The following is a 14,059-nucleotide window of genomic DNA, read 5'->3' on the forward strand; positions in this document are numbered from 1 at the left end:
ATAGCACACTAAGTGTTCCTCCGGTATTCGGGAGTTGCATAATCTCATAGTCATAGGAACATGTATAAGTCATGAAGAAAGCAATAGCAATAAACTAAACAATCATTATGCTAAGCTAACAGATGAGTCTTGTCCATCACATCATTCTCTAATGATGTGATCACGTTCATCAAATGACAACACATGTCTATGGCTAGGAAACTTAACCATCTTTGATTAACGAGCTAGTCAAGTAGAGGCATACTAGGGGCACTCTGTTTGTCTATGTATTCACACATGTACAAAGTTTCCGGTTAATACCATTCTAGCTTGAATAATAAACATTTGTCATGATATAAGGAAATATAAATAACAACTTTATTATTGCCTCTAGGTCATAATTCCTTCAAAAATAATAGATCGCAAATAAAATAAAGTGCAGCAAAGTATTTTTGTATTTTTGGTTTAATAGATCTGGATAAAAATGCAAAGGAAAAGTAGATCGCAAGCAAATATATGAGAAAGAAGACACGGGGCCGTAGGTTTCACTAGTGGCTTATCTCGAGAAAGATAGCAAACGGTGCGTAAACAAATTACTGTTGGGAAATTGATAGAACCTCAAATAATTATGACAATATCCAGGCAAAGATCATTACATAGGCATCACGTCCAAGATTAGTAGACCGACTCCTGCCTGCATCTACTACTATTACTCCACACATCGACCGCTATCCAGCATGCATCTAGTGTATTAAGTTCATGGAAAATGGAGTAATTCAATAAGAACGATGGCACGATGTAGACAACATCCGTTTATCTATTGCGTAGATATAGATCTTATCTTTTTTATCCTTAGTAGCAACAATACATACGTGTCGGTTCCCTTTTTGTCACTGGGATCAAGTACCGTAAGATCGAACCCACTACCGAGCACCTCTTCCCATTGCAAGATAAATAGATCAAGTTGGCCAAATAAAACCCAAATATCAGAGAGAAGACATATGAGGCTATAAGAGACCATGCATATAAGAGATCAAAGAAACTCAAATAACTTTCATGGATACAAAAATATATGACTGATATAAACTCAAAGTTCATCAGATCCCAACAAACACACCGCAAAAAGAGTTACATCATATGGATCTCCAAGAGACCATTGTATTGAGAATTCGGCAAGAGAGAGAGAGGGAGAGAGAAAGTCATCTAGCTACTAACGACGGACCCGAAGGTCTACAAAGAACTACTCACGCATCATCGGAGAGGCACCAATGGAGGTGGTGAACCCGATCCGAGATGGTGTCTAGATTGGATCTGGTGGTTCTGGACTCTGCGGCAACTGGATGAATATTTCGCCGACTCCCCTAGGGTTCTGGTATTTTTGGGGTATTTATAGAGCAAAGAGGCGGTCCGAGTGGTACCCGAGGTGGCCACAACCTGGGCCTCCTGGCGTGCCCTAGTGGGTTGTCCCCTCCTCGGGACTGCCCCCAGGTGCAACCAGGACCAACATGTTCCTTCTGGTCCATAAAAAGTCTCTATAAAGTTTCGTGGCATTTGGACTCCGTCTGATATTGATTTTCTGTGATGTAAAAACATAGAAAAAACAGGAACTGGCACTTGGCACTATGTCAATAGGTTAGTACCAAAAAATGATACAAAATGACTATAAAATGATTATAAAACATCCAAGATTGATAATATTACAGCATGGAACAATCAAAAATTATAGATACGTTGGAGAAGTATCAGTATGGAGGGCAACCGTGGATATGGCTAGCCATGGAAAGTGAAAGTATGGTGGAAAAAGGAATAAACTTTATTTTCTGTTTGGGAAACGCCTATGATATATCTAAGCATGGAAAGTATTGGGAACTCTAAGTCATTTTCATTGGTGGGATGGATACACCTCCCAAAATGTTTTTATCTCTAAATTTTTCGCTTTGAGCTCTGGCACCTCTAGAAATCCCTACTCCCCTCTGTGAAGGGCCTTTCTTTTACTTTATGCAATTTTTTATTTTTGAATTTGAGTCTCCATCTTCTCTTATAAAAGCACCAACTAGGAGGCAATATGATCATACTTGAGTATTGGGTGTAGCTAATATGCGAGTGTGTTTCATGAATGGATCAATGGTTGAGCATGATGGGCTAGGGATAACTTATTTTAGCATTGATATTTTGAAATACATGGTTGCTTGTTGATATGCTTAAGTATTTAAACTATCATGTCAAAACTAGACTATTTCTTTGAACAAAATAAAAGTCCAAATGTCCATGCGATAAAGAAAAGAATATGATATGACATATTAGGCAGCATTCCACCTCACAAATTCTGTTTTTATCCCTTCCTTACTCGAAGACGAGTAGGAGTTAAGCTTGGGTATGCTGATACGTCTCCAACGTATCTATAATTTTTTATTGTTCCATGTTGTTATATTATCAATCTTGGATGTTTTATAATCATTTTATATCATTTTTAGTACTAACATATTGACATAGTGCCAAGTGTCAGTTGTTGTTTTTTCCATGTTTTTTACATCGCAGAAAATCAATATCAAACGGAGCCCAAATGCCACGGAACTTTACGGAGAATATTTATGGGCCAGAAGGAACACAACGGGCCCTGGCTGCGCCTAGGGGGTGCCTCGAGGGGGCACAACCCACCAGGGCGCAAGGAGGCCCAGGCGCGCCCTGGTGGGTTGTGCCCCCCGGACCGCCTCTTTGCTCTATAAATACCCAAATATTCCCAAAACCCTAGGGGAGTCCATGAAATATTCATCCATCCGCCGCAGAGTCCAGAACCACCATATCCAATCTAGACACCATCTTGGATGGGGTTCGCCCCCTCCATTGGTGCCTCTCCGATGATGCGTGAGTAGTTCTTTGTAGACCTACGGATCCGTAGTTAGTAGCTAGATGGATTCATTTCTCCATCTTGATTCTCATTACAATGGTCTCTTGGAGATCCATATGATGTAACTCTTTTGCGGTGTGTTTGTTGGGATCGATGAACTTTGAGTTTATGATCAGATCTATCTTCTTATATCCATGAAAGTATTTGAGTTTCTTTGATCTCTTTTATGCATGATTCCTTATAGCCTCGTATTTCTTCTCTGATATTTGGGTTTTGTTTGGCCAACTTGATCTATTTATCTTTGAATGGGTAGAGGTGCTTTGTAGTGGGTTTGATCTTACTGTGCTTGATCCCAGTGACAGAAGGGGAACCGACACATATGTATCGTTGCTACTAAGGATAAATGATGGTGTCTATATCTACATAGATAGATCTTGTCTACATCATGTCATCGTTCTTATTGCATTACTCCGTTTCTCCATGAACTTAATACACTAGATGCATGCTCGATAGCGGTCGATGTGTGGAGTAATAGTAGTAGATGCAGGCAGGAGTCGGTCTACTAATCTTGGACGTGATGCCTATGTAATGATCATTGCCTGGATATCGTCATGAGTATTTGAAGTTCTATCAATTGCCCAACAGTAATTTGTTCACCCGCCGTTTGCTATTTTTTCTCGAGAGAAGCCACTAGTGAAACTTACGGCCCCCGGGTCTCTTTCTCATATTATTTTCCTTTGCGATCTACTTTTATTTGCTTTTATTTTCAGATCTATTAATCCAAAAACCCGAAAATACTTTGCTACACTTTATTTTATTTGCGATCTATTTATTTAATCTATTACAACTCTCTCCCGTCAGGCACCAATTTCTGGCATCGTTACCCGAAAGGGATTGACAACCCCTTTAACATGTCGGGTTGCGAGGATTTGTTATCTATGTGCAGGGGCTGTTTACGTTGTGTTGCTTAGTTCTCCTACTGGTTTGATAACCTTGGTTTTATATCTGAGGGAAATACCTACCGCCAATGTGCTGCATCATCCCTTCCTCTTTGGGGAAATACCGACGTAGCTTCAAGCAACATCACATGGCAAAGTCATAGCAACATCAGCTGATCAGGGGAAGGGAGCCGGAGTTATTGGGATATCTAGTCCTGTCACATCGCCACCGCCCACATTGTTCCAATCTCCTTGCCTCCCTGCCAAGGAAACCTCCTCCCTTCCAAAGAAAACCTCTGCTTGTCGCCGCTGCAGCCGGCCATGGCGAACTTTGAGCTCGACCCACACCGTCTGGTGCCGCCGGGGCATCACATCATCGATGGTGGGGATCGACGTCTGCCCCGCACCTTCTTCATGCCCGCGACCCGCCCGCCTCGACGCCATGAAGATTACATGGTGGTTGAGGTTAGGCCTGCTCCGGATGGACCTCTCGGACCTGTCAGAGAGGAAGTGGTTCAGTTTCTTCAGAACAGAGGTATTCTTGTCCGTTCTACTCAGCCGTGGTTTCATGGAGTTGGTCTGTTTCAAGTTCGGGATCCGTCTATTAGATATACTTTGATTCAGCATCCACCATTTTCTTTGGGAAATGATTGATTTGTTAGATTTATGAAGCATGATGAGGGGGAAAACTTCAAAGGAAATCATGGTTTTCGTAAGGGTTGGCTCATGTTCGTTGGGATTCCACTTGATTATTGTACGACAGAGTATATCTCTCAGGAAGTAGGTACTTCTGGAAAGTTTCATTCTTGGGATAGTGAAGATCTGTACCTAGCCCGTACTATTGTGGAGGCAAGCTTTCCGGATACGCCTCTTGTGCCAAGGGATGTGGTTTTTGGAGATTATGCTGAATTGGGGGGTGCACAAGTTTCCTGGACTGCTGCATGTTATGTTCTTGGGGCAGACTTTGCCGACCGGATGCCCAATGATGAGGATCCGATTCCCTTGGATGGCAATCCTCATCCAATGCCTGGACAGCTAATTCCAGACAACATACCATTTGTTCTCCCGCCTTACCCAATGCGTGGATGGAATGACGCGCCTCTCGCACCCCCTCCCCCTCCTGATAACCCAGTTGCTACTGGTTAGGGCAATGCTCAATGGGGAGATGAGGAGGACAATAATCATCCCCCACAGCCCGCTGTGCCAGAACAAGATCAAGTATCCATTGTCATTGATCAACCAGAAGAATCTGAGTCTGTTGAGCAGCCTCTGCAGGTCGTTCAACCGCAGCATCCACCATTGTTCGATCTGATTGTCCCAGTTCATGTTCAACCTGCAGTTGTGGCGGAAAATCCATTGGCTATTGTCCCCTATCAGCCACCTGAAATTCAGCACCATCAGATCTTCATTGGGATGGCTCGGATTGTGGCTGGACCAACTCCTCCGCCTGAAATGCTTTGGAAGCGCTCGTTTGAGAATTTGATGTTTGACTTTTCAGTGAAGGAGGTGCCCAGGTCCATTTTCTTCAAGCCCTTCGGGACTGTCACCTATTCCAAGCGTAAATGGTCGATTGCGTTTGATGACTCTCAGAGGATGTCCATGCTGGTCCCATGTTTGCCCAGTACTCTGCCTAGCAATATTGCAACTGTCACTAGGCGCCCAGTTGCTCGATCCTTGTTTGGTGCCTTGCCTAGTTTTAGTTCTTCTGTCTCAAGTGATGGGCATTCTGGTGATGTGAGTTCTGATGGGCTGTTGATTTCTGATGCTGTGGTTGCTGTGGATTCTGGGGCTGTGGGGCTTTCTGGCCAGGAGGAGGTTTCCTCTCCTGTGGTTTTCGCTACGGAGTCCAAGACTCGCCAGAAAAACTAGCGTGGTAGGCGGAAGATATCTGCTCCCTTGGTGGACACTTCAGTTAGAAGATGTACGAGGAGCGCGGCAAAGTTGGATGGTTTCAAACCTATGGTTTTTGAGCAACTTTCACTTCAGCCTGCTAAAAGACGTCCTAGGTCCAAGCCCATGGAAGAGAAGGCCCGGCCCAATCCGGAAGCTGCTGCTGGCATGGACAACAACACTGAAGATGTGGGCAACGACAAGTCTGAAGATGTCCCCCCGTCGACGCCGCTTGGGGTGCTGCAGGCAATTGGAGCAGAGCTGGAAATTGATTCCAACCTGCTGTCTCAGGAGAAGCTTATGGCTAATCCTAAGGACGAATCCTCCTCCGGCAGTGCTTAAATGTTAAAGTTTAATGTTTTGTCTAGGTGTAGCGAGCCTGTCAAATTTGTTGTCTGTTATGTCCTCTCTGAACTTATGCACTATGGTCTAGACTTGGCACTTCTGGTTTTCTATGGCCTGGGTTGTGTGGCACTAGGTGTCACACTATTTTTGCTATGTTCTTGTATATTATTCTATGAATCAAAGGTCAATGCGTAGCTGGAAGGTTCTTTGTTGGAATGTTCGTGGGTTGAATTCTGAAACAAGGCAGCGTGCGGTTAGGCAGAAAGTATCTGAAAGTCAATGTGCGGTTGTCTGCCTGCAGGAAACTAAGCTCTCTAAGTGCCCTCGAAATTTAATTAAAATCATTTGTCCTATGGGTTTTGATCAGTTTATTGAATCTCCTTCAAGGGGAGCTTCTGGTGGCATTTTAACTGTGTGGCGATCAGATGTTTTTTCAGGGACCTTAATTGAAGTTAAACCTTATGGGGTTGTGATTAGTTTCAAGTTTGTGCATAATGATGACATATGGTACCTAGTCAATATTTATGGACCCTGTCAGGGTGTCTTACGGGATGAATTTGTCAGTTGGCTTTATAATTTAAAGGTTGAACCTGAACAGAATTGGCTGTTGTTGGGAGATTTTAACTTCATTAGATCTCTAGACAATAGAAATCTTCCTGGTGGAGATGTCAATGATATTTTTATTTTCAATGAGATCATAGGTCACTTGGGACTGCTTGAATTACCTCTAAAAGGAAGAAGCTTCACTTGGTCTAATATGCTTGAACAGTTGGATTGGTTTTTTACCTCTGCCAGCTAGATTGACCAATACCCAAATACTCAAGTCACACCTCTTGCCAAAACTGCGTCAGATCATATTCCATGTGTGGTTTCTATATGCACAAACATCCCAAAGGCTCACATATTCAGATTTGAAAATTATTGGGTCCACCAACCTGGTTTCATGGAGTGTGTTCAACAGGTTTGGCAAAAGCATTCTCATAAAACACACATATCAGCAATTATTATGGACAAACTAAAAGCTTTTAGGTTTGCTCTTAAGAAAAGGCAGAAGGGTTTGTCACATATTAAAATTCTGATGGAGAAGTGTAACTGGGTGATTTTTTGGTTAGATGATTTGGAAGACTCCAGGCCTCTGTTCTTATCTGAATCCAATTTCAGAAAACTGGTGAAGATGCACCATGAACATCTTCTTCATTTGCAATTTCTATACTGGAAGAAGAGGTGCACCATTAGGTACATCAAAGTGGGGGAAGAAAATTCCAAATTCTTCCAAGCCATGGCAACTGAGAGATATAGAAAAAATTCAATTGCCACCTTACAGTTATCTGATGGAACAATTTCTTCAGACCATGACACAATTGCTAAGGAATTTCTGGAGATTTTTAAGGGCAGAATGGGAACTGTGAAACCAATCTTTCTGGAAATGACATCCTTTCTATCATCCCTAGGGTGCAGGGGCTAGATGTCCTCACTAGGCCTTTTGAGGTCAAAGAAATTGAGCAGGTGATCAGGGAATTGCCCACTGACAAGGCTCCTGGACCAGATGGATTTAATGGTCTTTTTATGAAAAAGTGTTGGCCAATCATTTCAGGAGATTTCATTGCACTGGTCAATGAGTTCCATGCTGGAACTGCTCAGCTTGAAAATCTTAGTGAGGCCTTCATAACTCTGATCCCCAAAAAGTTGTCACTTGAAACTGCTGGAGATTTTAGGCCAATTTCTTTGACAAGTGTGGGGTTGAAATTCCACACTAAGCTTGCAGCCAACAGGTTCCAAGATGAAATAACCAAATGTGTGCATAAGAATCAAAATGGCTTTATCAAGTCAAGAACCATTCAGGATTGTATAGCATGGACTTTTGAGTACATTCACCAGTGCCATCAGTCAAAACAGCCAATCATGTTACTCAAACTTGACTTTGAAAAAGCCTTTGATTCTATTCAGCATGAGGCAATTATAAAGATCTTGGTGGCAAAGGGTTTTGATAATAAATGGATATCCTAAATACAACAATTGTTGTCCTCAGCAACCTCCTCAATCTTACTTAATGGGGTACCAGGAAATCATTTCAAGTGCAAGTGTGGGGTAAAGCAAGGTGATCCCATTTCACCTTTGTTGTTTGTGATTGCTGCTGATCTATTGCAGACTATGATTAATGATCATCTCATGAAAGGACTTCTCTCTTTGCCCCTACTAACTCATGATCCTGATTACCCAGTGGTCCAATATGCTGATGACACACTTCTGTTTGTGAATGATGATTCTGCTCAGTTGGAGGTGCTTAAGTCTGTTCTAAAGTCCTTCTCCATGGCAACTGGACTGCAGATTAATTATCACAAATCATCAATGTACCCAATCAATGTGGATGCCACTTCTGCCAATGTTCTTGCTGCACAGTTTGGGTGCCAACTGGGGGTTATGCCATTCACATATTTGGGTCTGCCAGTGGGCACAACTAGGCCCAAAATTGTTGATCTGCTTCCACTAGTTAACTGTATGGAAAGAAGGTTAACTGCTAGCTCATGGTTTCTGCCCCAAGGTAGTAGGCTGCAGTTGGTAATCTCTGTTATCTCTTCATTGCCAATCTTTTTCCTTTGTAGTTTATCAATACCACAAGGGATTTTAAAGCAACTGGAAAGAATACAGAGACAATGTCTATGGAGAAAGTATGGTCAGGAGAAGGGGAATTATCTGGCTGCTTGGCCCTTGGTCTGCAGGCCCAAACTTAAGGGTGGGCTTGGCATACTCAATCTGGGCCTGCAAAATGAAGCTTTGTTAATGAAATTCCTCAATAAGTTCTATAACAAAGTAGATGTGCCAGGGGTTCATTTGATCTGGGACAGTTACTATTATCAGAGAGTTCCTCATGACACTGCTTTGTGTGGCTCCTTTTGGTGGAGAGACATCTGTAAGCTAATGGATAAATTCAAGGCTGTTTCTTCTGTATCTATGGGAAGATGGGACTCTTTGCTATTCTGGTCTGATTCTTGGGAAATTGATAACTCATGCATACCACTCCAAGACAAATTCCCCAGAATTTTTTCCTTCTGCTTGCAAAAGAATTTCTCTGTTATGGAAGTGCTGCAGACCAGTGAGTTTCAGAGCATGTTCTCCTTGCTACTATCTGAATTGGCCTATATGGAGTTTAATCAACTGTCTGGAATTATGGCTGAGATTTCCTTCGATGTTGCTGCTAATGCTTCCTGGCAATGGAAACATGGGAAGAAAGCTGGGTTTACAGCAAAGAAATACTATAACTTTGTTCATGAGCCAATTCCTGTCAACCCTCTTCTCTGTTGGATATGGAAATCCTGCTATACTATGACAATTAAAATGTTTGCCTGGCTTGTCATTATGGACAGAGTAAACACCAAAGATATGATTCAACGCAGGAAGTGGAAGATCAATGATGGGCCTGAGTGTGTACTTTGTCACACAGGAGCACTTGAAGACATGAATCATTTATTCTTCCAATGCAACTTCAGCATGACAGTATGGAACTATCTACAAATTTCATGGCTCAATAGTCAGGATATGGTGCAGATTGCACACCATGCTAGGAAGGATTTCAATAAGCCTTTCTTCTCTGAAGTGGTCTTCCTCACTTGGTGGAATATTTGGAAAGTTAGGAATGACAGAGTCTTCAGGTATCTCAGACCTACCTTTAGGCAGTGGAGGAATGGCTTTGTCCAAGACATCTCTCTCTTAGCTCACAGAATCAAGTCAAGACACAGGGATGCTTTGATCAGATGGATTGATTTCCTGCCTCCTTGAGGGGCCCTGCATTTGTAATCTTTATAGTTAGACTTTTCTTTTCTGTCTAGACTAGTTTGTACAGTTTTCTTTTTCTTTCCTTTCCTGCCCAGTTCCTTTTCTTAAGGAACTCTTTGATGTTCTTCCTGTCGTTTTTTAATAAATTGCTGTGGGGTGTAAACCCTGCAGTCTTCAATGTCAAAAAAAACATCAACCTCAGAACATAGTGGATACTAGGGATCAAGCCCTAACAAAACTAACTAGATTACATGATGAATCTCATCCAACTCCTCACCGACCAGCGAGCCTACGAAGGAATTACTCGCTCCCGGTGGGGAGCATCATGGAATTAGCGATGGAGAAGGGTTGGTGATGACGAAGATCGAAGATCCCCCTCTCCAAAGCACCAAACGGACTCCAGATCTGGCCTCCCGATGAAGAACGGGAGATGGCAGCGGCTCCGTCTCGTGGAACATGATAATTCTTTCTCCCTTGAATTTTTTCTGGAAAAAATAGGATTTTATAGCGTCGGCTTTAGGGTCTACGGGGCCACCAGGTGGGGACAACCCACCTGGGCGCGCTTGGAGGGGGCGCGCCTTGGTGGGTTGTGCCCACCCAGGTGCCCCCCTCCGGTGGTTCTTGGCTCTAGAAATTCTCATTTATTATATAAAAATCCTCGCAACATTTTGTTCCATTCCGAGAACTTTTATTTCTGCACAAAAACAACACTATGGTAGTTCTGCTGAAAACAACGTCAGTCCGGATTAGTTTCATTCAAATCATGCAAATTAGAGTCCAAAACAAGAGGAAAAGCATTAGGAAAAGTAGATACGATGGAGACGTATCAACATCTTGGGAACGCTATTACATCAAAGATGATTATCTTATGAGAGCTAACAAACTATGTATACCCAAGTCTTCTCTTTGTTTGTTACTTTTGCAAGAGGCTCATGAAGGAGGACTTATGGGACACTTTTGACACGACAAGACATCCGCTACGCTCTTCAAGAACTACTTTTGGCCCAAGATGTTCTGCAACGTCTCACGCTTCACCAACCGATGCTCTACATGTCGCAAAGTTAAGTCTAAAGCTCAACCCCATGGTCTCTATATGCCACTTCCTATTCAATATCACCCATGGGAAGACATTAGTATGGATTTTGTACTTGGTTTGCCTAGAACTAGAAATGGCAAAGATTTCGTGTTTGTTGTTGTGGACCGATTTTCTAAGATGGCACATTTCATACCATGCAACAAGATAGACGATGTTTCACATGTTGCAAATCTCTTTTGTAGGGAAATATTGCGTCTAGATGGAGTGCCAAAGACGATTATCTCGGACCGCGACATCAAGTTCCTAAGATATTTTTGGAAGACCTTATGCGCCAAGCTCGGAATCAAGCTTTTGTTTTCTTCGGCATATCATCCTCAAACCGACGGCCAAACAGAGGTCACGAACCGGACGTTCTCCGCTCTACTACGCGTGTTGATCAAGAAGAACATCAAGGAATGGGAGGAGTGCCTACCCATTGCCGAGTATGCAACCATGCAAGACATTCTATTACCGGCAAGTCCCCCTTTGAGATCATCTATGGCTTCAACCCGTTGTCTCCTTTGGACATTCTACCCCTACCACTACAAGAGCGCATCAACATGGATGCAAGTGCACGAGTGAGCTACCTCAAGAAGATGCATGAAGATACAAGGCACACCATCGAACGCTAAGTACAATGACTCGCGGCCAAGCTCAACATCAACAAGCAACCCATGATATTCAACATTGGAGATCTCGTGTGGCTACACCTTCGTAATGACCGCTTCCCCAACAAACGCAAATCCAAGCTTCTACTGTGAGCCGACGGACCCTTCAAGGTGCTAGCACGCTACAACAACAATGCTTACAAGATCGATCTCCCGCATGACAAGTACAACATGAGCGACATCTTCAATGTCAAGGATCTCTCTCCCTACCATGGTGATGAGGCTTTCGATCCGAGGTCAGATCTTTGCCAAGGGGGGGAGATGATGCGGAGCATCCCGCTGTCATCCCCATGGACCTACCTACGTCTCCCACGACACCACTTGGACCTATGACAAAATCCCGAGCAAGGGCTATCGCAACTAAGGTGAACCCGCTCCTCTTCGAACTACCACTTACTACATGTGAGAAATGGTACTACCTCAAGCGGAAACCCTATGTGTGATCAGGGAAGCCACGGGACAGCTACACCCTACGGACAAGACAATGAGGACACTAAGTACATGGACCAAGAGAACGTGCTGCCAGAAGTCTACAGCCACCGGACGACCGGTCTGGACCAGATGTTCGACGCCTGGAGCGTCATCAAGCTAGCCCAGGTCCTAGCTAGCGAACGCTACAGCGGCTGGACGACCAACACGGACCGGACGTCCAACACACCCCAGCGACCCGATGATCGAGCCCCTCCGGACGATCGGTGTCACCCAACATAACGGAAATTAATGAAAATCTGAGACCCCCGGATGACCGACGACCGGATAACCGACGGCCCCCGGCTATCCGATGCCGCCTGATCAGAGCCAAAACGCCGGACGTCCAACACCTTCCGGACGACCGGACCCTCGCGAGCCACCGGACGTCCGATAGCTGCCAGACGACCAATGCCTGTGTGTGCTAAACGTGTTGGGCCGAGGCCCATGTACCCCTTCGCCCACTTAGATTATATATACTCCTCCTCCCTCTTTCTAGGGTTAGCAAAGGATTAGCTCATTTGAGAGATAGAGCTTTACTCATCCACTTGATTACTTCTCCATTGGAGTTCATGACCTCTATGGAGAAGATCCCCCAAGTGGATTCAAGACCCCTCACAGGAAGACCCCTCAAGACCTCCTCACGGATAAGAACTACCGCCTCTTGTATCGTCCTTTGTTGCGTTTGGATCTTGTATCACTCTTTATGTTCAAGGATCTAGCATATGTGTGATTGGATCTCATCAATTTGAGTGTTTCCCCTCGTGTTCTTCATAGGATCACCTCCAAATCGTGAAAGATCGGCCTTAGGGTTTCCATCCTACATCAGCAGTCGTGTAATGCGAAGGCTCACATACTCACATGCTATATGGATGATCACGTGATACGATTGTCCAGGACTACCGTGTGATATTGTATGTCCAGCTATTAGAGTAGACCACTATTACAAAGGTAGAAAAAACCTATTTTACGTGTTATAAGGGAATAGAGAGGGATTGGTTGAATTGATGATCAGTTTAGCACTTTAGCTACACTTCAGTCGACTGATCCGACTTTGGGTCAGTCAGTTTTCAAGGGGGGGGGCTCACCAGAGGGAAGGAAGAACCAGCCACATCGGGGGGCTTGCCGGAGAGGCTACCCCGGTATCTATCTTAGGGTTCAGGGTGGGGGCGGTGGTGGGGCGCGGTGGCGTGGGGATTCATCAGAGAAAAAGCTCGGCGAGGGGGGGCCTAGAGGGATGGCCGGGGTGGCAGAGGACTGGCGGTGGGGAGTGGTTCCGGGGAGGATGGGGCGGCGTGGGCCGGCGGTTCGGCCAGTGGTGGCTAGCGGCTGAAGGGGTGGAGGTTGAAGAAGCACTATGGGCCTTTGATTTCGCATCCAATGGCTCAAAAAAATCCAGCTGACTGATTTCTAGCCATTCCCATTGATGATTATTGCTTGAGCCTCGTGGGCATATATATAGGAGTACAATGGTCAACTTGGAGTACAAGACAAGGCATGACCAAATCCTAGTCTATCATATACTTCATAATAATCATAATACTCAACATCCCCCTGCAGTCACAATGGTAGCGATGTAGACGGTGAGACTAGAGAACAATCCGAAGGCAAGCCGATGACACCCTCCCATAGTCGTAACAGTTGATGCATCGAGGAAGTCATGACTGGAGTGGAAACCGGCGAGGTTGTTCAAACAAGGCGCGCGGCAGCCCTTTGTGCCGATGTCGATGTAGCCGAGGGCGTAGGGTGGTGTAGCCGTGGTCAAGGTAGTCGTGCGAATAACGTTGTGGTCAATGTCGAGTCAGTTGGCCGGTGTCAAGGAAGTCGTCGTGGAGCCGTGGAAGAAGAGCGGCGACAGCGCGGCCTGAGGAGGCACCGTCGGCCGGCGGCTAGGTTGGGAGCACGGCAACAATGCTCGAAGTAAGCGAGAATGAACCCGACAGCGTGATGAAGATTGGTGCGGACGACGGTGTTCCAGCGCCTAGGGAGGCGGCACGGCGCATACCACACAGAAGTCGACGCGCGTGGATGGCGAAGTGGACTGCGTGCCACGGCACTACGGCCCGAAGGGACG

Source organism: Triticum urartu, chromosome 6A (genome assembly GCF_056163025.1).
Source record: "Triticum urartu cultivar PI428250 chromosome 6A, HENAU_Tu73, whole genome shotgun sequence".
Lineage (NCBI taxonomy): Eukaryota > Viridiplantae > Streptophyta > Magnoliopsida > Poales > Poaceae > Triticum > Triticum urartu.